This window comes from Callithrix jacchus, chromosome 1 (genome assembly GCF_049354715.1).
Source record: "Callithrix jacchus isolate 240 chromosome 1, calJac240_pri, whole genome shotgun sequence".
In the NCBI taxonomy this organism is placed as follows: Eukaryota; Metazoa; Chordata; class Mammalia; order Primates; family Cebidae; genus Callithrix; species Callithrix jacchus.
The window spans coordinates 173,847,805-173,873,304 of NC_133502.1; the positions used below are offsets into that span (position 1 = coordinate 173,847,805).

General features: G+C 43.5%; 1 protein-coding gene across 32 annotated transcripts in view; it reads left to right on the forward strand.

Annotated features, from left to right (window-relative positions):
* The first annotated feature begins 289 nt into the window (after positions 1-289).
* GAPVD1 (GTPase activating protein and VPS9 domains 1) overlaps positions 290-25,500 on the forward strand; it is a 105,125-nt gene continuing 79,914 nt past the window's right edge. For 15 of the 32 annotated variants that reach the window (XM_009002943.5, XM_078326844.1, XM_078326828.1 and 12 more), the window contains exons 1-2: positions 290-423; positions 6,647-6,695. The gene's annotated coding sequence lies outside the window, so the exon portion shown is untranslated. Of the gene's footprint in view, positions 424-585; positions 753-6,646; positions 6,696-25,500 lie in introns of those variants that run through there. The other 17 variants (XM_009002945.6, XM_054243832.2, XM_035257480.3 and 14 more) reach the window with 2 other exon arrangements.

Sequence of the window (25,500 nt, forward strand, 5' to 3'; positions counted from 1 at the left end):
AACCTCTGCCTCCCGCAATAGCTGGGATTACTTTACACATACTTGCGCAGGCGGATTCTTCAAGTCCAGCATTACTGCAGGCGGAAACCAGGGCCCAAGCCTGGTGAACAACATTCCGGAAGGCGATTCCGGACCCAGACACCCACGACCGTCTTAGCGGGCAACTGACCTGGGGTCTGTCTAAGGCGGAAGTGGGAGCTGCCGGCTGCCAGGGCGAAACTACGGCTCCCAGGGGCCCCTTGCGGCGCCGCGCACGCGCGCTGCCGTGGAGCTGGCGCCGCTGCAGGACGCGAGGAAGCCAACAGGCGAGTGGCGAAGGTGGCGGCAGCAGCGGCAGTGGCAGTCCCCGGCGAAGGCGACGGCTCCGAGGCCGAGTGGCGGTCCAGCAGAGTCCTCCGTGTCCTTCTCCGCATGAGCCCCTTGGTGAGTGCGCGCCCCGGTTTAGCCCGCGCGCGGTGTGCGGCTCCTTGCCTCGCGGCCGGGTTGCTCCGGCCTAGGGCCGCAAGCCTGCGCCTGACGGCCGGGCCGTCGGGTCCAACTGACCCCGGGGTTCCGGACCCTTCCAGTCAATGTCGGGCGATGTGGGGGTCGGGGGACACTGGGTTAGGCCCAGGGGAAAAATGTGGTGGCGCGCTGGGGCCAGAGCGGCCTGGGGCTGAGGAGAGGGAGAGACGCGTGGGGGATGGGATGGGAAGGGACAGGAGGACCGCTGGGTGGCCTCGGGTAGGGACCAGAGACGAGCTCCCCGGCAGGTAGGAAACCGAGTACGGGAGGCGAGAACAAGATGGAATGTCTTCTGAGTGTGGCTGATAAAGATGTTCTGCGGGGAAGCGTGACAAACTGGACACACGGGTGTAGGGGCAGCCCACCTACCACAGACACTCACTATACTTGGCATCTTTCCACTTGCTGTCGGAGGTCTGGAAGTGAGGGACTGTTGGTTGTTTCCATCTCTTTTCCTTCAACTTCACCTTTTATTATAATGGGCAAAATTGTAATGGGCGCTGGCTAGGCAAACCACAGAAGTACACACAGGGTTCTGTGTATAAATGTGCATAAAAACAGGGAGATATAGTGATAGGTTCAGATGAGAACTAGGTCAAAGGAGGAATCAGTGGTTTTATTTTTAACTTTATGACGAAAGTCAGTTCTGAACAGGACTTTGAACTAGAGAGGGGTTTTAAACTGGTTTCATTGATGGTTAGAAGGGTCCTTTGACTAGGAGGAGGATAAAATGACATCATTATTTTTATTGACTGCAAACAAACTTATTATTTCCTTCAGTTATGAATGTAGACTACAAGCCAGAGTAGAATTAGCAATGCCTATGACTTTGTCAGTAAAAATTATGGGTATTTTTGTATCCTGTTTACAGTTGCAGATAGCTCAGAATATCGTTTATGCTTATCACTTCTTTGAATTCCTGGTGTTATTAGACCCACCGTTAGATCTTGTTATTTAATGTGATAATAAAGCTACACATATATTATTACCATATTAGTTTGTTAAGTTGTTTTGCTAATATTTCTGTATAATTGATTTCTCTTGCAATCACGTATATTTAATTATGCGTTTAAAAGAAGTCTGTGATAGAGACCATAGGCTTCACCAGTCTGCCAGTGAGGTCCATGCACAAAAAGATTAAGAACTCTGAAATAGAAATAAGTTTTTTTGGATCTATAAGTATACTTAGGCTGGGCGCGGTGGCTCACGCCTATAATCCCAGCACTTTGGGAGGCCGAGGCGGGTGGATCACGAGGTCAAGAGATCGAGACCATCCTGGTTAACAAGGGGAAACCCCATCTCTACTAAAAATACGAAAAATTAGCTGGGCATGGTGGTGCGCGCCGGTAGTCCCAGCTACTCGGGAGGCCAAGGTAGGAGAATTGCTTGAACTCAGGAGGCGGAGGTTGCGGTGAGCGGAGATCGCGCTATTGCACTCCTGCCTGGGTACAAGAGCAAAACTCCATCTCAAAAAGAAAAGGTCTACTCAGAAGAACGTTTGAATCATTACAGCAGACAGGATGACAGTGTAGATGAAAGAGAATTTAATAATAAAGGAGATAAAAGATCAGAGTAGTCATTATTACTGTTTTTGAGATGGGGTCTCCGTTGCTCAGGCTAGAGTGCAGTGGCGTGATCTCAGCTCATTGCAACCTCAGCCTCCTGGGTTCAAGCAATTCTCGTGCTTCAGCTTCCTCAGTAGCTGGGAATACAGTTGTCCGCCACCATGCCCAGTTAATTTTTGTATTTTTAGTAGAGGCGAGGTTTCACCATGTTGGTCAGGCTGGTCTCAAAGTCCTGACCTCAGGTGATCTGCCCTCCTCGGACTCCCAGAGTGTTGGGATTACTGGCGTGCGCCACTGTGCCCGGCCCAGAGTAGTCATTTTGAAAAATAGAATAGACCATAGGTATTTCACTCAGGGTACGGGGAATGAAGAAAATAATCAGAAGAAGAAAGGGAAGTGAATATGTTGGCCTTTAAATTTTTGTTTTAAGGCACCTCCCTAGTTGAAGTGATTGTAGCTCTCTAAGCTTTGATGTAAGCCTGTGAAAAGAAATTTTAGTGTTTGCTGTTTTCTTTAAATCATGAAGGTGGTTTGGTTTTAAAGGAGTGGGAGCTATTCTAATTTTTCTTTCTTTTTTTTTTTGAGATGGAGTCTTGCTCTGTCAGCAGGGGCTGGAGTGCAGTGTGGCGCAATCTCTGCTCACTGCAACCTCTATATCCTGGGTTCAAGAGATTCTCCGGCCCAGCCTCCGGAATAGCTGGGCTTACAGGCAAGAGCCACCATGCCCAGTTAATTTTTGTATTTTTAGTAGAGACAGAGTTTCTCCATGTTGGCCAGGATGGTCTCTATCTCCTGACCTTGTGATCCTCCTGCCTCAACCTCCCAAAGTGCTGAGATTACAGTTGTGAGCTACTGTGCTCGGCCCTCTAATTTTTCTTTTTTTTTCTTTTTTTTTTTTTAATCAAGGGGGAGTATGAAAAGGTGAAGAAAACTATTTTATGAAGCAGATGATTGGTATTGGAACAGTTTATGTTGAATTGAACACAGTGACTTGACCATATTGCAAGTCACTGCCTCAGAGAGATCTTTCCTGATCTTTCCACTTTCTGTGCCCTTAAATCGTTTTGTTATTCTTTGTCCTCTTCCCTTTTATTTTCTTTATAGTGTGCTTCTATCTGGTGTTATGTCACTTGTACATATATTTTTATAAAGTATTTTAATCTTTTTCTTCCCTCCTTGAATATCAGCTTCATGACAGTAGAGACTTTGTCTTCACTGCTGTTCCAGAATAGGGCCTGGCACAGAATAGGTGCTCAGTAAATACTTGCTGAATAAATAGGTGAATGAGTCAGTTTATAGAAGCTAAGTATTTTATTTCTAAGAATAAAGCACATTCATTTAAAATCTTGCAAATACTATTATACATGGTGGGTTGAATTTTATCTTATATTTTTCATCTTGCATTTTTTTGTTTTTGAGATGTAGTCTTGCTGTGTTGCCCAGGCTGTAGTGCAGTGGCATGATCTCAGCTGACTGCAACCTCTGCCTCCCATGTTCAGGTGATTCTCCTGTTTTAGCCTCCCAAGTAGCTGGGATTATAGGCAGCCACCACCACGGCCAGCTAATATTTGTAATTTTAGTAGAGACATAGGGGTTTCACTATGTTGGCTAGGCTGGCCTTGAACCTCCTGACCTCAAGTGATCCACGTGTCTCAGCCTCCCAAAGTGCTGGGATTATAGACATTAGCTACTGTGCCCAGCCGTTTTACATTTTTTAAAACACAGTAAAGTATTTCCCAGCACTGTGCAGTGCTTTTGTGAGCATTTGGTTTCATATGGGGACTAATCATTCTTAGTAAATGCTGCCATGTAGGTTTTTTCATTTTTTCCTTTTTAAATTTTTCTTTTTTTGAGATGGAGTTTCACTGTTGTTACCCAGACTAGAGTGCAATGGCACGATCTTGGCTCACCGCAACCTCTGCCTTCTGGGTTCAAGCAATTCTCCTGCCTCAGCCTCCCAAGTAGCTGGGACTACAGGCGTGCACCACCATGCCCAGATAATTTTTTTGTATTTTTAGTAGAGACAGGGTTTCATCTTGTTGACCAGGATGGTCTCGATCTCTTGACCTCGTGATCCACCCGCCTCGGCCTCCCAAAGTGTTGGGATAACAGGCGTGAGCCACCGCGCCCGGCCTTAAATTTTTCTTTTTCTTTTTCCTTGGCTTCATTGCTTGAGCAACGTGTAGGTTTTGATTATTCATTTTGTATGATGTACTAAAAGGGAGAGTCAGTAGGTGAAGTTCTTGTTTTGCTGAGGTTCTTTTACCTTTTACTGTGTGATCCTAGGTTCTTTTATTTCTCCTTGTTCATCTTCCTTCTTTCTTTCGTTCTTTATTTTTTTGAAACATGGTCTTGCTGCATTGCCCAGTCTGGACTTGAACTCCTGGGCTCAAGTTATCCTTCTTCCTCAGCCTTACTAAGTAGCTAGGACTATAGGTGGGCACTCCCATGCCTGGCATTGTTTCTTAATTGCTCTCTTATTCAATATGTTGAGAGCCACAGATTTGCTTCTGTCAAAATGAAAGCAAAGGAGCTCTAAAAAGGGATATTGGTGTTAGAATTAGCATTGACTTATAATCAGTGTAACTGATTAGTAATCAAGGAAGTGAAAGCCAAATAAGTGAAAATGCATTTTTCTTTTCTTTTTTCTAAGACGGAGTTTCGCTTTTGTTACCCAGGCTGGAGTGCAATGGCGCGATCTAGGCTCACCACAACCTCCGCCTCCTGGGTTCAGGCAATTCTCCTGCCTCAGCCTCCCGAGTAGCTGGGATTACAGGCAGGCGCCACCATGCCCGGCTAATTTTTTGTATTTTTAGTAGAGACGGGGTTTCACCATGTTGACCAGGATGGTCTCGATCTCTTGACCTTGTGATCCACCCGCCTCAACCTCCCAAAGTGCTGGGATTACAGGCATGAGCCACCGCGCCTGGCCCTTCTTTTTTTTTTTTTAGAGACAGGGTTTCACCATGTTGGTCAGATTGGTCTTGAACTGCTGACCTCAGGTAATCCACCCACCTTGGCCTCCCAAAGTGCGGGGATTACAAGCATGAGCCACTGCGCCGGCCTAATTTTTCTTTTTTTTTGAGATGGAGTTTTATTTTGTTGCCTAAGCTGAAATACAATGGCACAATCTCAGCTCATTGCAACCTCTGCCTCCTAGATTCAAGTGATTCTCTTGCCTCAGCCTCCCGATTAGGTGGGATTACAGACATGTACTACCATGCCTGGCTAATTTTGTATTTTTAGTGGAGACGGAGTTTCATCATGTTGGTCAGGCTTGTCTCAAACTCCTGACCTCAGGTGATCTGCCCGCCTTGGCCTCCCAAAGTGCTGGAATTATAGGCATGAGCCACTGCAGGCAGCAAATTTTTTTTTTCTTTTTTTTGGTTGGAGGAAGATGGGATCTCCTTTCTTATGTTGCCCAGGCTGGTTTCGAACTCCTGGGCTCAAGCAATCCTCCTACCTTGGCCTCCCAAAGCTTTGGGATTACCCACATGAGCCACTGTGCCCAGCTGCCAGACCTTAAAATAAGCTTTATTTGACGGGGTACAGTGGCTCAAGCCTATAATCCCTGCACTTTGGGAGGCCCGGGAGAATAGATCACCTGAGGTCAGGAGTTTGAGACCCGCCTGGCCAACATGATGAAACCCTGTCTCTACTAAAAATACAAAAAAGTAGCTGGGCATGGTGGCATGCCCTTGTAATCCTGGCTACTCGGGAGGCTGAGGCAGGAGAATTGCTTGAACCCTGGAGGTGGATGTTGCAGTGAGCCTAGATTGAGCCACTGCACTCCAGGCTGGGCAACAAGAGCAAAACTCTGTCTCCAAAACCAAACAAAATCCAAAAAAACCACAAAACTTTATTCTTCTGGTACCTTCTTAGCCACTGTCAGAATGCTGTCACTTACCCAGCTGCCTCCACAGAGGGTTTGTCAGCTGCTCTTCAGTGATGGCACATAGTGCTTATCACCTTACAAGGTGACACTACCATATTACCACATTCTGGAAATTGCAGTAATATGTAGTGATCTTTCGTTGGTGCAACTAAGAATACAAAACTTGCTACTCTGTTAATGTATGCTTCAGTTTAATCAGTTTATTTGGAAAAATTACCCCTAATGTTGGTTTTCGTTTTTGTTTTAGAGACAGGGTCTTGCTTTGTCATGAAGGCTAGAGAGAGGTGGTGCGATCACATCTCACTGCAGCCTTGACCTCCCTGACTCCAGAGATTCCCCTGCCTCAGCCTTCTGAGTAGCTGGGACCACAGGCATGTGCCACCATGCTTCGCTAATTTTTGTATTTTGTATTTTATTTTATTTTTGTTTGACCAGAAGAGTTCTAAATACAATTTTTGTATTTTTTGTAGAGGTGGGGTTTTTCTATGTTGCCCATGCTGGTCTTGAACTCCTGAGTTCAAGTAATTCATCTACCTTGGCCTCCCAAAGTGTTGGGATTACAAGGATGAGCCACTGTGCCCAGTCACCCCAATGTTTGTAGATAGCTTAAGAGCAAAAGTAGGTACATTCTAGTGGTAGAACATTCAGTTTATTATTTTTTCCTTTTTTTTTTTTTCTTTAGGGGTAACTGTCCTGGAGAGACTTGGTTATACATTCTAGGACTCTCAAAGGTAAAGTGTGATTTAAAAATAATTTTTAAAATTAATTCAGCTGGGCGCAGTGGCTCACGCCTATAATCCCAGCACTTTGGGAGGCAGAGGCGGGTGGATCACGAGGTCAAGAGATCGAGACCATCCTGGTCAACAAGGTGAAACCCCGTCTCTACTAAAAATACAAAAATTAGCTGGGCATGGTGGTGTGCGCCTGTAGTCCCAGCTACTCGGGAGGCTGAGGCAGGAGAATTGCTTGAACCCAGGAGGCAGAGGTTGTGGTAAGCCGAGATTGTGCCATTGCACTGCAGTCTGGGTAACAGCAAAACTCTATCTGAAAAAAATAATAATAATAAAATAAATTAATTTTTTAAAGTTTGCATATAGCTACAGATGTTTAATTTTCAGATAGTGGAATCTTTTTTTTTTTTTTTTGAGACTTATTCTCACTCTGTTTTAAGAGTGCAATGGTGCCATCATAGCTCACTACAACCTCAAACTCCTGGCCTAAAGTGATCCTCCTGCCTCAACCTCTTGAGTAGCTGGAACTACAGGTGCATGCAACTTTGCCCAGCTCAATCCTTCTTACTTGCTTTGGACAGATTAGTACTTGAAAAAACAATTTTCAGATGTTTAATTATTTTTTTTCCTTCAACATTTTGGAGGCTGTTTTTTTTTTTTAATCATACCTATTTCCTTCTCTGGAGTTTTCTCTTAAGAAGGATTTCAGTTATGTATTTTTTTTTATGCTTGAACTGTGTAAACTTGTATTTGCATGGAATTATTTTCAACTTTAATTCCTTAAGTAATCCTTTTCAATAATATATATATATGTATATATATATATTTTTTTTCTTAATGTGAGTCTCACTCTGTCCCCCACACTGGAATGCAGTTGCGCCATCTTGGCTTACTGCAACCTCCCCATCCTGGGTTCAAGCGATTCTCCTGCCTCAGCCTCCTGAGTAGCTGGGATTACAGGTGTGTGCCGCCACGCCTGGCTAATTTTTTGTATTTTTAGTAGAGACAAGGTTTCACCATGTTGGCTAGGCTGGTCTTGAACTCCTGACATCTGGTGATCCATCCACCTCAGCCTCCCATAGTGCTTGAATTACAGGCATAAGCCGCTGTGCCTGGGTTTTTTTTTTTTTTGAGATGGATTCTCTCTCTGTTTCCTGGCACTGTCTCTGCTCACTGCAACCCTTACCTCCTAGGTTCAAGTGATTCTCCTGCTTCAGCCTTCTTGGTAGCTGTGATGACAGGTGCCTGCCAACACTTTGGGCTAATTTTTTGTATTTTTAGTAGAGACAGGGTTTCATCATGTTGGTCAGGCTGGTCTCAAACTCCTGACCTCAAAGGATCCACCTGCCTTGGCCTTGCGAAGTGCTGGGATTACAGGCATGAGCCACCCCATGCCTGGCCAGATGTTTTAATCTGTAAAGGAACTAGGACCAGTAATTTTTGTACCGTATACACATTTTAGAAGAAGTTTTAGTCACTTAGCTGTTTGATTTCTGGTAACTAAGATTATAATCAATTAAACTTTACCTCTGGCTGAGTGCAGTGGTTCATGCCTGTAATCCTAGCACTTTGGGAGGCCAAGGCGGGCGAATCGCTTGAGGTCAGGAGTTTGATAGCAGTCTGACCAACATGGAGAAACACTGTCTCTACTAAAAATACAAAATTAGCTGGGTGCAGTGGCGCATGCTTGTAATTTTAGCTACTTGGGAGGCGGAGGCAGGAAAATCACTTGAATCCGGGAGGCGGAGGTTTCGGTGAGATCGTGCCATTGCACTCCAGCCTGGGCAACGAGTGAAACGCCATCACACACACAAAAGAATGTTTGAGTGACTTGTTTGAAAAAAAAACTTGGTCCGGCGCAGTGGTTCACTCCTGTAATCCCAGCCCTTTGGGAGGCCGTGGCGGGCAGATCACAAGATCAGGAGAGAGATCGAGACCATTCTGGCCAACCTGGTGAAATCTCCTCTTTACTAAAATACAAAAAATTAGCTGGGTGTGATGGCTTATGCCTGTAGTCCCAGCTACTTGGGAGGCTGAGGCAGGGGAATTCCTTGAACCCCGGGAGGTGGAGGTTGCAGTGAGCCGACTCTAGCCTGGCAACAGAGCCAGACTGTGTCTCAAAACAAACAAACCAACCAACTACTTAATAGACTTCATATGGGTTTCTATAATGTTTTGGCTTTTTTTTTTTTTGAGTTTGAAGATGAACCAGACACCTGATGAGTGTTTGTATCTCAAAAATCAGTATAATTCTAATACTCTGTCTGTGTGTGTTTGTGTGTGTGTGTGTGTGTGTGTGTGTGTGTGTGTATGTGTGTGTAGCCAAAATTATTATTATTATTTTTTTTTTTTGAGATGGAGTCTTGCTCTTGTTACCCAGGCTGGAGTGCAATGGCGCGATCTCGGCTCACCACAACCTCCGCCTCCTGGGTTCAAGCAATTCTCCTGCCTCAGCCTCCTGAGTAGCTGGGATTACAGGCACACGCCACCATGCCCAGCTAATTTTTGTATTTTTAGTAGAGATGGGGTTTCACCATGTTGACCTGGATGGTCTCAATCTTTTGACTTCGTGATCTACCCGCCTTGGCCTCCCAAAGTGCTGGGATTACAGGCTTGAGCCACCGCATCCGGCCAAAATTATTTTTTATATACCTTTTTTGTAGGCCACTTGAAAAATATAGGCTTTAAGCATACTGCTGTAAGTGTATAAACAAGTACTGTGTCTGCTTGTTAATCTAAGATGTCAGTCTGAAAAGTTGCTTGCTTGGTCTTGCTCCCATATAATGCCAGTACACCCACGCTAGAGACTAGTAGAAAGCATGTTGTCAAACGTGTTTTGTTCTTTTTTTTGCCTTACTAATTTATTTTCTGTGAATCTTTGGAAGGATTAAACCCAGATGGTTCTTCTCTTAGAAAAAAGACAAAAAAATTAGTCAAGGCATGTTAGCTTTTTTCCTTTTTCTCAGGATCAGAGTATAATATTATCCCCCCAGACAATCTTTTTTTTTTTGAGACGGAGTTTCGCTGTTGTTACCCAGGCTGGAGTGCAACGGCGCGATCTCGGCTCACCGCAACCTCCGCCTCCTGGGTTCAGGCAATTCTCCTGCCTCAGCCTCCTGAGTGGCTGGGATTACCGGCACACACCACCATGCCCAACTAATTTTTTGTATTTTTAGTAGAGACGGGGTTTCACCATGTTGACCAGGATGGTCTCGATCTCTTGACCTCGTGATCCACCTGCCTCGGCCTCCCAAAGTGCTGCGATTACAGGCTTGAGCCACTGCGCCAAGCCCAGACAATCTTAATTTTGACCAAATACTTACATTTCTAAGCATTTTTGGACTTATCTATTATTATTATTTTTGAGATAGACTTTTGCTCTGTTACATGGTCTGGAGTTGAGTGACATGATCTCGGCTCACTGCAACCTCTGCCTCCTTGGTTCAAGTGATTTTCCTGCCTCAGCCTCCCGAGTAGCTGGCATTACAGGCACCTGCCACCATGCCTGGCTAATTTTTGTATTTTTAGTAGAGATGGGGTTTCACCATGTTGGCCCCGCCAATCTTGAACTCCTGACTGCAAGGGATCCACCTGCCTCAGCTTACCAAAGTGCTAGGATTACAGACGTGAGCCACCGCATCTAGCCCTTCTTCCACTTCCTAATGCAGAATTCTAATCTGTTCCTTTGTTTTACTTCTATTATTTATATTTACTTACATTATCTTGACTACTTTACAAAAAGGCATTAGTTTTAAAAATTACAACACTTAAGGCCAAATTGCCAAATGTTTAAAAATAGGTAATTTTGTACCAGGAAAACTTAGGAAAAAATACATTAATTCTTTGTTTTTTTTTGAAATGGAGTTTTGTTCTTGTTGCCCAGGCTGGAGTGCAATGGTGTGATCATGGCTCATCACAACCTCCAATTCCTGGTTTCAAGCCATTCTCCTGCCTCAGCTTCCTGAGTAGCTGGGATTATAGGCATGTACCACTGCAGCCGGCTAATTTTGTATTTTTAGTAGGGACCGGGTTTCTCCAAGTTTTTCAGGCTGGTCTCGATCTCCTGACCTCAGGTGATCCACCTGCTTCAGCCTCCCAAAGTTCTGGGATTACAGGTGTGAGTCACTGCACCAGCCAATATATTAATTCTTTTTTTTTTTGAGACGGAGTTTCGCTCTTGTTACCCAGGCTGGAGTGCAATGGCGCAATCTCACTTATCGCAACCTCTGCCTCCTGGGTTCAGGCAATTCTCCTGCCTCAGCCTCCCGAGTAGCTGGGATTACAGGCACGCGCCACTATGCCCAGCTAATTTTTTGTATTTTTAGTAGAGATGGGGTTTCACCATGTTGACCTGGATGGTCTCAATATCTTGACCTCGTGATCCACCCACCTCGGCCTCCCAAAGTGCTGGGATTACAGGCTTGAGCCACTGCACCTGGCCTGCATTACGTACATTATTTGAAATTGTGCATTTCATAATTCTATAGAGATATCTTAATGATTTATTTTTTTGAAAAGCTATTTTAACTAACTGGATTACATTGTTGTCTAGGAGGTTTATTTTGGGTAGAACCACATTAAGGATAGTAACACTGTTTGGAATTGGTTAATGAATATGTGTAATTTTTATGAAACACCATTCTGGTAGATGTGATGAAATGTACATGGCAGCCCTCTGTTTACATGCTTTCTTTAATTTTGAGGGTGGACTCTTGGATCTCGAAACAGGCCTTATCAGTATTACAGCTCAGCAAAAATACAGCTGAGGCTCAAAGTTCCCTTTCTGCTCCTTCATTCAGTTGTTTTGTACACCCTCTGTATTTATGGAAGCAGCTAAGTTTATCCAGGGGACCAAAGCTTCCTCAAAGCATGGGGGTGGTGAAAACTTCCTCTCATAAGTTTACAGAGTGTTCTAAGGATTTTAGATTGTTCTTAATTACTTGGTTTATCTTGATCCCCAGATTTATATACATCTTATTGAGTTGTCATCAGTGATTGTTAAATTAGATTTGATGGTATTTAATTTCACACTGATAAAATTAATGGTGGTGGGCCAGGTACAGTGGCACATGTCTACAGAATTTGAGGAGGCCAAGGCAGGTAGATCATGAGGTAAGGAGTTTGAGACCAGCTTGAGCCAAGATGGTGAAGACCCGTTTCTATTAAAAATACAAAAACTAGCTGGGCATGGTGGCGGGTGCCTGCTCGGGAGGCTGAGGCAGAATTGCTTGAACCCAGGAGGCAGAGCTTGCAGTGAGCCAAGATCATATCATTGCACTCCAGCCTGGCCAATAGAGCAGAACTCCGCCTCAAAAAAAAAAAAATTTAATGGAGGTGTATCTACTTGTGAAAGTTCCAGACAGGCACCCATTTCTAGATTGGGTAGATACTTCTATATTATTTATTTCTTCTGGGAGATAAAGCGATATAATTTTAATGCCATTGCAGTTCTGCTTATTAGTGTGTAGTTTGTCATTGTTGGACTATGTCTTATTTTGAAATTAAGTACTATGCCCTTTTTTTGGTACTTAAAAATGTTCTCATTTTTACAGAATTTGTCTTGAGTGTTTCAGTAAACTTGCACTAGTAGATCTTCAGCAGGGAAGATCTTGGTACCAAATTTTTATTGTTTTTCTTTTCTTTTTTTAAAAAAAGTTATGGCTGGGCATGGTGGCTCATGCCTATAATCCCAGCACTTTGGGAGGCCAAAGTGGGTGGATCACAAGGTCAGGAATTTGAGACCAGCCCGGGCAAGAGGTGAAACCTCATGTCTGTTAAAACTACAAAATTTGCCTGGCGTAGTAGCAGGCATCTGTAATCCCAGCTACTTGGGAGGCTGAGACAGTAGAATTGCTTGAACCTAGGAGGCCGAGGTTGCAGTGAGCAGAGATTGTACCACTGAACTCTAGCCTTGGTGACAGAGCAAGACTCTGTCTCAAAAAAAAAAAAAATTACTAAAGTAATAAATGTTCTTTATTATTATTATTATTATTATTATTTTGAGATGGAGTGGTACTCCATCACTTGAACTCAGGAGCCTGCACTTGCCCAGGCTGTAGTGCAGTGGTGGAATCGGCTCACTGCAACAACCTCCGCCTTCCGGGTTCAAGCAATTCTCCTGACTCAGCCTCACAAGTAGCTGGGATTACAGGTGCCCACCACTACATCCAGCTAATTTTTGTATTTTTAGTAGATTGTGTTTCACCATGTTGACAAGCTCTGTCTTGAACTCCTGACCTTAAGTGATCTGCCACCTTGGTCTCCCAAATTATTGGGATTATAGGAGTGAGCCACCATGCCCGACCTGTTCTTTGTTTTTTAAAAGGTTTTCAAAGGATTTTTTTCCCACATATACATGCACTTACAATTTGATTTGAATTATTTTCCCCGAAAGTTATAGTTAACATTATATATACTTGCTAAGTGCTTTATACTTTTTTTTTTTTTTTTGGAGATGGAGTTTTGCTCTTGTTGCCCAGGCTGGAGCGCAATGGTGTGATCTCCACTCACTGCAACCTCCACCTCCCGTGTTCAAGCGATTCTTCTGCCTCAGCCTCCCAAGTAACTGGGATTATAGGCATGTGCCACCACGCCTGGGTAATTTTGTATTTTTAGCAGAGACAGGTTTTTTCCAAGTTGGTCGGGCTGATCTTGAATTCCTGACCTCAGGTGATCTACGCGCCTCAGCCTCCCAAAGTGTTGGGATTACAGACGTGAGCCACTGTGCCTAGTCGCTGTATACATTTTAATTCATTTAACTTTCAAAAACTTGTGAATATATCCTATGAAGTAGGTTCTGGTATATGTATTTGCAAATGAAGAAACTGAGTCATGAGAAGTAAAGTAATTACCAAAGATTGCACAGCTGGGGAGTGACAAACCTGAGACTTGAGCCCAGGTATTCTTGCTCCAGGATTTAACTCCTAGACTGCCTCTGGGATCTTACCATGCATATTGTTCTGCAGTTTGCTCTTTTCACTTAATGATTTCTGGTGGACATCTTTCTTTTTTGTTGTTGCTGTTGTTGTTGTTGTTTTTTGTTTTAATTTTTTTTTGAGACGGAGTCTTGCTCTCTTGCCCAGTCTGGAGTGCAGCGGCGTGATCTTGGCTCGTTGTAACCTCTGCCTCCTGGATTCAAGTGATTCTCCTGCCTCAGCCTCCCAAGTACCTTGGATTACAGGTGGCTGCCACCATGCCTGGCTAATTTTTGTATTTTAAGTAGAGACTGGTCTTGAACTCTTGACCTCAGGTGATCTGCCCACTTCTGCCTCCCAAAGTGCTGGGATTACAGGCTTGAGCCACCATGCCTGGCCTAAATTGTTTATTTTTTGTTGGATATCTTTCTACCTGGTTTGACTATACCATTACTTATTTAACTTAATGCCTTTCAAACTTAATCTTGTTGTCAGGCATGGTAGCTCATGCCTGTAGTCCCAGCACCTTGGGAGACTGAGGTAGGCAGATTGCTTTAGCCCAGGAGTTTGAGGCCAGCCTGGCCAACGTGGCAAAACTCTGTCTTTAAAAAAAAATACAAAAGTTAGTTGGGCATGGTGGCACATGCTTTTAGTCCCATGTGCTCGGTGGGAGGCTGAGGAGGTTGGAGGATCACCTGAGCCCCAGGAGGTTGAGGCTGCAGCGAGCTAAGATTGAGCAACTGCACTGTAGCCTGGGTGACAGAGTGAGACCTTGTCTCAAAAAATAAAAATAAAAAAAATCTTGTTTAACATTGCCAATTTCATTAGTAATGATTTCAAGTAATATAAAAGTCAAGGTTTTTGAATTGGAATAGTGATGAAACATTAGTATGTCCTAAATAATGCCTGTTAGCTATTCACATGTATTGATGTTGTCTCAATTGAGTTGTATAATAAAATCCCACCAACCATTTATTATGAATGAGTTTAATTACTTTTGTAGTTATTCTGTGTCTTTACCTCTGGAAAATTAGTGTATTGAGAGTAAAATCAATAATCTGTTTGGATTTCATTTGTTTGCTTTTGACATCTTCCGGAATTCTGGTGTCATCACAAGAAATCTGTTGTAGTGTTAATTTGAACTCTGAGTACTATCTGGCATCATATTACCTGTGTATTTCCAAAGTAATTTGCCTTTCAATTCCTTGTACTTGGGCCAGGGAGGGATAGTTGGTAGTAAGTCCATTCTTTTTTCTACAATGTTTCACTCTTGCTTCAAATATACCAACTATTCTGTAGGCCAGAGTTCAAAACAAACAAAAAACCAGATATACCTACTAAGGATACTGAAGTATCACTTGTTTAAAATTTTTTCCTCGTTAATATTCACTGCCTAGTTTCAAAGAAATATCTTTATCAGGCATTAGTAAAAATGTCACACTTATAATCCCAGCACTTAGGGAGGCTGAGGCAGGTGGATCACTTGAGCTCAGGAGTTTGAGACCAGCCTGAGCATCATGATGAAACCTTATCTCTACAAAAAATACAAAACTTAGCCAGGCGTATAGGTGTACGCCTGTAGTACTAGCTCAGTACAGGCCGAGGTGGGAGAAATGCTTGAGCCCAGGAGATGGAGGTTGCAGTGATTCAAGATTGCACCATTGCACTCCAGCCTAGGGGACAGAGTGAGACCCTGTCTCAAAACAAACACATTTCAAATACGCTCACTGGAATGTGAGAAGGTATTTTCAACTAAATTTAGTTGCAGGTTTTTTTGTTTTGTTTTGTTTTGAGATAGCGCCTTGCTCTTGCCTACGATGGAGAGCAGTGGGGCGATCACAGCTCTTAGCGGCCTCAAACTCCTGGGCTCAAGGAGTGTTCTCACGTCAGCCCCCTGAGTACCTAGGATTACAGGCACATGCCACCACACCTAGCTAATTTTCTAAATTTGTTTTTGTAAATATGGAGTCCTCCCTGTGTTGCCCAGGCTGGTCTTTTGAATTCTTGGCCTCAGGTGATCCTCAGTGTACTCCAGCCTTGGTGACAGAGTGAGACTCCGTCTCTAAATAAATAAATAATAAATAATAAATAAAACGCTTGCATTAGGCCAGGCAAGGTGGCTCATGCCTGTAATCCCAGCACTTTGGAAGGCCGAGGCAGGAAGATTGCTTGAGCTCAGGAGTTCAAGACCAGTCTGGGCAACATGATGAAACCCCAGCTCTACAAAAAATACAAGAATTAGCTGGACATGGTGGTGCATGCTTGTAGTCCCAGCTGCTTGGGAGGCGGAAGTGGGAGAATTGCTTGAGCCTGGGATGTGAAGGCTGCAGTGAGCCATTATTATGCCACTGCAGCCTGGGCGACAGAGCAAGATGCTGTCTCAAAAAAAAAAAAAAAAGCTCACATTAAAATTATTTGATTGATAAAATGCAAGAAATAACATTATAGCAGGTCATTTAAAAAATAACAGTCATGGCCATGCATAATGGCTCACGCTAGTAATCCTGACACTTTGGGAGGCCAAGGTGGGTGGATCACCTGAGGTCAAAAGTTCAAGACCAACCTGGCCAATATGGTGAAACCCTGTCTTTACTCAAAATACTATAGCATAGCCTATTTGCTTCTGGGCTCCAAACCTGTATAGCATGTTACTGTACTGAATACTCTAGGCAATTGTAACATAATGATAAATGTTTGTGTATCTAAATAGTAAAACAGTACAGTAAGAATATGGTATAAAAGCTCCATTATAATCTCATGGGCCCACTGGAGTTTCACCATGGTTGACTGAAATGTCATTATATGGTGCATGACTGTATTTTGTAATTCATAAATTTTACTTTATCAGGCTGTGCTTCCTCTCTGTGCTTTGCGTTAGAGTAGGTATACTTGCTTATCAGGGGTTGGCAGACTTTCTTCTGTAAAGGGCTAGATAGTAAATATTTTGGGCTGTGGGCCACGACTCTGGCAACTATTCAGCTCTGCCATTGTGGCATGAAAGCAGCCATAGATAATATGTAAACAAATGAGTATGGCTGTGTTCCAATACAACTTTCATTTCTACAAACAGGCTCACGCTTGAAATCCCAGCACTTTGAGAGGCCGAGGGGCGGAGGGGGGAGTCGGATCACCTGAGGTCGGGAATTTGAGACCAGCCTGATCAACATGGAGAAACCCTGTCTCTATTAAAAATACAAAAAAGTTAGCTGGGTGTGGTGGCGCATGCCTATAATCCCAGAGGCTGAGGTAGGAGAATTGCTTGAGCCCAGGAGTTAAAGGTGGCAGTGAGCCAAGATAATGCCATTGCATTCCAGCCCGGGCAACAAGAGTAAAACTCTATCTCAAAAAAAAAGGAAGAGAAAAGAAAATGTGGTAACGCTGTTGAACTTATTTTATTTATTTATTTTTTTAGACAGGGTCTCATTCTGTTGGTCAGGCTGGAGTGCAATGGCAGAGTCTTGGCTTACTGCAGCCTTGAACTCCTGGGTCAAGTGATCCTTCTATCTCAGCCTCCTGAGGAGCTGGGGCTACCTACAGGCATGCCCAGTCACACTCAGATAATTTTTTTGTTCTCTGTAGAGACAGGGTTTTGCCATGTTTCCCAGGCTGGTCTTGAAATCCTGGACTTAAGTGATCCACCTCCCTTGGCCTCCCAAAGTGCTGGGACCATAGATGTGAGCCACTTCATCTGGCCATATATATATTAATATATATTTTTTGAGACAAGACCTTGCTCTGTCACCCAGGCTGGAGTGCAGTGGTGCGATTATAGCTCACTGCAGCCTCTGCCTCCTGGGCTCAAGGAATCCTTCCACCGCAGCCTCTTGAGTAGCTGGGATTACAGGTGTGTGCCACCATGCCCAGCTAATTTTTTGTTGTTGTTGTTGTTGTTGTTGTTTTCTTTGTGTTTTGTTTTTTGATAGTGATAGAGTTTTGCCATGTTGCCTTGGCTGATCTTGAACTCCTGGGCTTAAGCAGTCTGCCTGCCTCAGCTTCCCAAAGTGCTGGAATCACATGCATGAGCCACCACTCCTGGCTAGCTCTTGAATTTATAGATTTTCAAAGTCTAGTTTTTTTTTTGTTGTTGTTGTTGTTTTTTAACTGCAAAAAGAAACTATCTAACTTAGAAACTGCTCATGAATTTCAGGGAAAAAAAATTATATTTGTTATTGTTAGGTATGCCTAATGTTAATTTAAATTCTTTGATTTTACCTATGTTCTTATTCATAGAGGAACTTGTGACAGTGCAAATATTAGCAAAGATAAAATATTGAGAGCTGCTTATGTTTGGCCATGGTTTGGGGGCTGGGGGTACATAGGTCTAAGAGATGTCCTATGCCTTCGAGGTCACAGAAAGACAGGATATCAACATTAAAGATGAAAGCACAAAAAAAGGTTTCAAATTAGAGGTATCAAAAGTTTTGCTGGGCGTGGTGGCCCATGAGTGTAATCCTAGCACTTTGGGAAGCTGAGTCTGATGGATCACCTGAGGTCAGGAGTTCGAGACCAGCCTGGCCAACATGGCAAAACCCTGTCTCTACTAAAAATTAGCCAGGCGTGGTGGTGGATGCCTGTAAACCCAGTTAGTTGGGAGGCTGAGGCAGGAGAATCAATTGAACCCAGGAGGTGGAGGTTTGCAGTGAGTCAAGATTGTGCCATTGCATTCCAGCCTGGGCAACAAGAGTGAAACTTCGTCTTAAAAAAAAAAAGTTTCAGATCAATGCTTCAGGAGTTCAGAGTAGAAATTTATTACCAGGTGCATACTGTATGGTTGGAAAGGAAGGTTTTATTAAGCCAAGTCTTGGAAATTAGAATGTCTACATAAGAGGGGGCCAGATACAAATATAAACATGACAATGAACTGAAAATAAAAATGGGCTGGGTGCAGTGGCTCATGCCTGTAATCCTAGCATTTTGGGAGGCCAAAGCAGGTAGATTACTTGAGCCCAGGAGTTTGAGACCAGTTTGGGCAACATGGCTAAACCCTGTCTTTACAAAAAAAAATGCTAAAATTAGCTGGGCATGGTGATTCATGCATGTAGTAGGAGGATTGCTTGAGCTGGGGAGGCACAGAGCCATGATAGCGTCATTGCACTCCAGCCTGGTGACAGAGCAAGACCTTGTCTCAAATATAAAAAATAAAATAAAAATGGGCAGGCCAATTTGGGAGGAGTAGGAGAGTTTATTTTGGGAAATAGTATAAATTAGGATTGGAGGGGTGGGTTGAAGCAAGATTGTGCTTTGTATATTAAGCTAAGGAGTTTGGAAATTATCTCTGAGGGGTAAAGAATAACTGAAAATTGTGAGCACCTTTGTACCTTTGTTTCTACTTTAAGTCTTTTACTTATTTATTTAATTTATTTTTTGAGATGGAGTCTTGCTTTGTCACCCAGGCTGGAGTGCAATGGTGTGATCACGGCTCACTGCAGCCTCTGCCTCCCAGGTTCAAACAATTCTCCTGCCTCAGCCTTCTGAGTAGTTGGGATTACAGGCACACGACACCACATCCAGCTAGTTTTTGTATTTTTAGTAGAGATGTAGTTTCACCATGTTGGCCAGGCTCATCTCGAACTCCTGACCTCAAGTGATCTGCTTGCCTTGGCCTCCCAAAATGCTCGGGATTACAGGTGTGAGCCACCACGTCCAGCCTACTTTAAGTCTTATATGAAACTTCCAGATGTTATTTTTAATGTTTTCAGTACAGTGTGTTTATTTTAGATAATTATTTTTTTGAGATGGAGTCTCGCTCTGTTGCCCAGGCTGGAGTGCAGTGGTGTAATTGTGGCTCACTGCAACCTCTGTTTCCCGGATTCAAGTGATTCTCCTGCCTCACCCTCCCAGGTAGCTGGGATTCCAGGCCTGCACCACCATGTCTGGGTAATTTTTATATTTTTAGTAGAGACCTGGTTTTACCATGTTGGTAAGGCTGGTCTTGAATTCCTGACCTCAGGTGATCCATCTGCCTTGGTTTCCCAAAGTGCTGGGATTACAGGTGTGCACCACCACACCTGGCCTTAGTTAATATTTAATGACAATTTCATACTGTTCACGTCTTCTCTTCCCATCTAGCAAAGGACTATATTCTTGTTCTGTGTTATTTCTACCTTTTGTTTTGAAGTCTCTAATAAGAGACTTCAAAGAAAGCAAGTAGTATGTCGTTGAAATACCTCCTTTTCATTTTTTTTTTAAGAGACAGGAGTCAGTTGCCCAGGTGGTCTTGAATTCCTGGGGTCACATGATCCTCCTGCCTCAGCTTCCCAAAGTGTTGAGATTACAAGCGTGAGCCACCAGACCTGGCCCATTTTTACAGTCATTTAGGAAGTATATACTGAAGTCTTGTGATGTGACAGGCTCTGTTTTGGTCAGTGCAGATGACTCTAGAGAACTAATTAAGCAAAACTCTCTCTTCTTACAGAGTTTACATTTTCTTATAGAGATGATCAACATGTGAGATAAATAAATAAAATATATAGTATGCTCAGTGCTAAGGATAAAAAACAAAACAGGGGAAGTGTGTGGCATAGTAGAGGCTGAAATCTTACGTAGGGTGACCAAGCTCACTGAAAAAGATGATACTTTAGTAAAGACCTAAAGGGTATAAGAGGTCTGGGGTGGTGTGCAAGTACAAAGGTACTGAGGTAGAAGTATGTCTGGCATGTCTGACAATACAGATGGAGCAGAATGGATGAGGGAGAGAGTAATAGAGTGACTGTATGTTCTTGTTTATGTTTGTTGTCTTGAAGTTATTGATAGTGCCTACTTTCACTCCAAGTAGAGTCCAGATTTGAGTGATGAATTATATGGTCTCCTGGTAATAGGAGGTGTGAGGTAAGGTGGTGAGGGGCAGATAATGGAGAGCTAAGACAAACATTTGGAGGATTTTGAACATAGGAGCCATGTGATTTGACTCATGTTTGTTTCTTATTTTTTGAGACAGAGCAAGACTTGTCTTGCTCTGTCACCCAGGCTGGAGTGCAATGGCATAATCTTGGCTCACTGCAACCTCATCTCCTGGGTTCCAGTGATTCTCCTGCCTCAGCCTCCCGAGTAGCTGGGATTAAAGGTATATGCCACCATGCCCAGCTAATTTTTTATATTTTTAATAGAGATGGGGTTTCACTATGTTGGCCAGGCTGGTCTCAAGCTTCTTACCTTGTGATCTGCCCGCCTTGGCCTCCCAAAGTGCTGGGATTACAGGCATGAGCCACCGTGCCCAGCTGACTCATGTTTTACAGGCTCACTCCAGCCGCTGTGTTCATAGTACACTAGGAGCAAAGACTGAAGCAAGGTTAGTTAGGAAACTATTGCAGTAATCCAGGTGAGATATATGGTACTTTGGTCCAGGATGGACCAAAGTAAAAGTGTTTAGGAGTAGATAGATTCTGAATGTGTTTTGAAGATACACATCAGGATTTGGTATGGAATAAGTATCGGATTTAAGAGAGAGAAAGGAGTAAAGAATGAGAGAGTTTTGGGGCTGAACATTTGGCAGGTTGGAATTGCCATTGATTGAGATGGGAAAGGCGCTCTTTTTGCGGGCAGGGAAGGAGGTATTTTTGGGGGAAGGTGAGATCAGTTTTGGACATGTTTTAATTTTGAGATGCTTGTTATACAACCCAAGGGAGATGTTGACTAGGCAGTTGCATATTTGGATCTGTATCCACGGGAAAGGCACAGACTGGAGATATTAATTTGGGAACTGTTAGCACTTTCATGGTACTTAAAAAGCCATGAGACTCAATGAGATTGCCTAGGAAGTAAGTTTAGATAGAAAAGAGAAAGGGCTGAAGATTGAGCCTTGGGGTAATTTATCCACTGTTTCAGAATTAGGGAAATAGGGGAACTAACAAAGGAGACAGGAGCAAAACCATGAGAATGTGGTGTCCTAGAAGTCAAAGAAAGTTTCTTAAAGAGGAGAGAGGTCAGCCGTCTCAGATGCTTCTGTTAGGTCAGGAAGAGGAGGAACGATGTGTACCATGGATTTAGTAATGTATTTACTGTTGAACACTAGTAGTTTTGAATAGTGGAGCAAAACTGATGAGAGTGAGTTCAGGAATTGATGAGAGGCAAGACACCTCTTTGAAGGAGTTTTGCTGTAAAGGGAAGGAGAAAAAATGGGATGGAAGTTGAAAGGGGAAGTGAAGTAGAGAGATTTCTTTTTGTATAAGATGAAAGATGACAGTAAGTGTATATGTTGGTAAAAATGATCCAATAGAGAGAAAAATATGAATGTGGGGATAGGGTGGTTGGGATTTCCTTCTTTTTTTTTTTTGTTTAGATGGAGTCTTGCTTTGTTGCCCTGGCTGGAGTGTAATGGTGCAATCTTGGCTCACTGCAACCTCCTCCTCCCAGGTTCAAGCAATTCTCTTACCTCAGCCTCCCTAGTAGCTGGGATTACAGGCATGAGCCGCCACACCTGGCTAATTTTTTGTGTGTTTTTAGTAGAGACAGGGTTGCACCATATTGTCCAGACTGGTCTTGAACTCTAGACATTGTGATGCGCCCACCTTGGCCTCCCAAACTGCTGGGATTACAGGCGTGAGCCACTGTGCCTGGCCGGGTGGTTGGGATTTCTTTAGTAATGTTTTTAAGTAGATATGAAGGGAGGAAGCCATTGTTCAAGTGAGGATTGGCACTGACCAGTAGAAAAGCAGTTCATTCAAAGTAAAAGAAAGCAAGTAGAAAGAGCACAAATGTAGATAAGTCAATGTAAGTATGATACTGTGAGCTTGTGGAAAATCTCTCTCGTTGCTTCAGTTTTCTCAGTGAAGACAAAAGCAAGGAGGTCAATAAGCATAAGGGAAGAGGTGTTGGAGGTTTGAGAAGAGGACATTGTATGAATTAGTTGCCTTGGAGGGTGGGACAGTGGGGGATGGACTGGGAAAATAGAGTGTGCATGTGCCACAGCAGTAAGCGTCCATCTGGGGTTTGTGATAATGAGGTTAAAGTGATAATAGCCAGGCATGGTGGCTCACACTTGTAATCTCAGCATTTTGGGAGGCCAAGGCAGGAGCGTCACTTGAGCCCAGGAGTTTGAGACCAGCCTAGGCAACATAATGAAACCCCATCTGTACAAAATAAAAATTAAAAGTCACCTGGGTGTAGTGGCATGTGCCTGTGGTCCCAGCTACTCTGGAGGCTGAGGTGGAAGGATTGCTTGAGCCTGGGAGGTCAAGGCTGCATTGAGCCATGATCACTTTACTTACTACACTCCATCCTGGGCAACAGCAAGACCCTGTCTCAGAGAAAAATAAAAAAGACTGGCACAATGGCTCATGCCTGTAAATCCCAGCACTTTGGGATGCCAAGGCAAGAGGTTCACTTAAGCCCAGGAGTTTGGGACCAGTGTAGGCAACATAGGGAGACCTTGTCTCTCAAAAAAATAGAAGAAAAGCCTGGGAAGTTGTGGCTGCAGTGAGCTGTGATTATGCCACTGCACTCTAGCGTAGATGACAGAGAAAGACACCATTTCAGGAAAAAAAAAAGGATGCTAATGTTGTCATGTGTGTTTGTTTTCCCATCTACATGTGTGGATGAGGGAGAACATTGAATTTAACTGGGATTGCAGTTTAGTCTAGTGAGGAGGGCAGATTGAGGGTGCATGCAAGGAAGTGGTTATAATCATTGACCATGGCATTTATGCTAGCTAGGTAAGGAGGGAGGCAAAAACAGGAAGTGAAGGTTAGTTAAAAAGGTGGTAAGATCAGTGGCTTGAAAATCCTGGTGTTTGGTCAAATTATTGTTGTAGTTGTGTGGTGTTGGAAAGACTATAGTATGTGCCTGCAAAAAGGGGAGGGTGATAGCTGGTGTGGTTAAATGAAATGAGATTCAAAGCTGGGGTTTTAAATTTATTTTTATTTATTTCTTTTTTTAAATAATTATTTTTCTTTCTTACCAGAAATATCCAGTGTTGAAAAGTTAGGGTTTTTAATGGTGGAGGAAGGAAGAGTGGTGTGAAAGTGTGAAAGGAATGGGAGAGACAACAACCTTACCTGAGAGGCCTGTAGAGGAAGTTATGTTCCCATGGGAAAGCTGGGTTTTAGTTAAGGCAAGAAGGTAAAGAGAACGTCTTCAGAAAAGGTTCAAGTTACAGATTTTCTGGTAATTGAACTTGTGTACCTGGAACCACTGTGAAAAGGATTGACGAGGTAAGGAGGAGCAGGAGGTGAGGTTGGAAGAGGCAATGTACAAAGCTATCCAGGTGCCAGGCTTGGTGACTCAACACCTGTTATCCCAGCACCTTTAGAGGTTGAGGTGGGAGGATTGCCTGAGCCCAGGAGTTTGAGACCTGGGCAACATAGTGGGACTCTGTCTCCACAAAAAGAACATTTTAAAAATTAACTACTCAGGAGGCTGAGGTGGGAGGATTGCTTGAGTCCAGGAGATAGAGGCTGCAGTGAGCCATGATCATTGCCACTGCACTCTGCCTTGATGACAGCGAGACCCTGTCTCAGCAAACAAAACAAAACAAAACTGTAAGACAACAACAACGAAAGAAACACAAAGCTATGTAGAAATTTGGTTCTGCAGTATAAAGAATGACCTGGAAGTTCTATCTTCTTGTGATTGACACAAGCAGAAATAAAGGGCAGACTAAACTAAGACTTGGTGGTCCAGGGTAGTTTTTTTTGTTTTGTTTTGTTTTTTTTGAGACAACTTTGCCCTGTTGTTCAGGCTGGAGTGCAGTGATGCGGATCTCAGCTCACTGCCACCTCCACCTCCACCTCCTGGGTTCAAGCGATTCTCTTGCCTCAGCCTCCCGAGTAGCTGGGATAACAGGTGTCTACCACCATGCTCTGCTGATTTTTGCATTTTTAGTAGAAGGGTTTCACCGTCTTGGCCAGGGTGTCTTGAACTCCTGACCTCAACTGATCCCCTGCCTTGGCCTCCCACAGTTCTGGGATTATAGGCGTGAACCACCACTCCTGGTTGGCCAGGGTAGATTTTGATGGAATTGGCTATAAGGGCTGAGGGAATGGAGAGGAGGGGATCTTCTTGCCAAATACAAGCAGTGTTTTCTGGGGCTTCCATTTGATTTCTGACACTGGAAGGATGAGGAATTAATCCAGGGGAATCTTAATTGAGCACACAGACTCTCCTGACTTCTGTAGATGTTTTAATATATTCTGACACTATTGGGAAATAATTAATGGCTTTCAAAAGGAATTTTGGAGGGATTGGAAAGGATTATATTTAGTGTTGCTTTGGAAATACCAATCTGTCAGTGTAGGATAGGTTGGAGAGAGAAGAAACTTGAAGTATAGGAACAATGTTAGAAAATTTTTCCGCTGTTGTCATGGATTTATGGTATTGAAGTTGGTTATTTGCAGAGCAATTCCAAAGGAAAGGACCAATGTGAGAGTAGAACTTGGTGACAGGCCTTGCTGAGGAAGAGGATGATTCCTGACTTTGCAGTCTAGGAGCCTGTTTGTGCAATGCAGAAATAGGTCTGAAACAGATACTGGTTTTAGAAGGGAAATTATAATGCTCTGTTTGGGAGATATTGAATCTTGGGTGGTTGGACTCTTAGGTCTTCTTTTATCATACTTGTAGTGACTTGTAATTTACTTGTTCTTAGCTTCACAGTTGACTAAACTTTATGAGGACAGAGGTTATGTCTGTTTTGTTCTGTACTGTCAGTGTAAATACAGTGCCTTTTTTTTTTTTTTTTTGAGACAGAGTTTCGCTCTTGTTACCCAGGCTGGAGTGCAATGGCTCGATCTCTGCTCATCGCAACCTCTTCCTCCTGGGTTCAGGCAATTCTCCTGCCTCAGCCTCCTGAGTAGCTGGGATTACAGGCATGCGCCACCATGCCCAGCTAATTTTTTTGTATTTTTAGTAGAGACGAGGTTTCACCATGTTGACCAGGATGGTCTCGATCTTTTGACCTC